Below are 507 nucleotides of genomic sequence, written 5' to 3'. Positions count from 1 at the left end.
TCACGGCAGGGGTATTCTTTGCTCCCCCATAGTAAAACTACGGGGCCCCCCACCAGCAGGGGAGAACTAGACATATTACTTGTAACTTATTTACATCGATGATCAAGTCCAAACTGCTTTTGAATCACCATTTTGCGAAATTAGAGATCACAATCTTCAAAATGATGTATAACATGACTAATTTCTGGGCGTGTGGGGAGCTTTATGTCCATTTCATTTTTAAAAAAAGTTTTTTTAGGGCAAAAAATTGGGATCTTTTTCACTTAGAGGAAAGGGGGTGTCATCTTTGTGAGTGTTTTTGAACATGTTCTGCTATTGACAGGAACATAAGACCTTCATTTTGGGAAAGTAAACATTTCAAAGTATTCGAATCCGTTAACAGCCCAATTTTGATATGAGACTAAAAAATGACGTCATTTGACCATGGTCTTCCCTCGCATCATGCCTTAAGTTGAACGCGTGCAATTTGGTCTGCAGGCAGAGAGAGAGAGAGAGAGAGAGAGAGAG

The sequence above is a fragment of the Aplysia californica genome, unplaced genomic scaffold, assembly GCF_000002075.1.
Source record: "Aplysia californica isolate F4 #8 unplaced genomic scaffold, AplCal3.0 scaffold00157, whole genome shotgun sequence".
Lineage (NCBI taxonomy): Eukaryota > Metazoa > Mollusca > Gastropoda > Aplysiida > Aplysiidae > Aplysia > Aplysia californica.
This window is presented reverse-complemented; position numbering follows the sequence as displayed.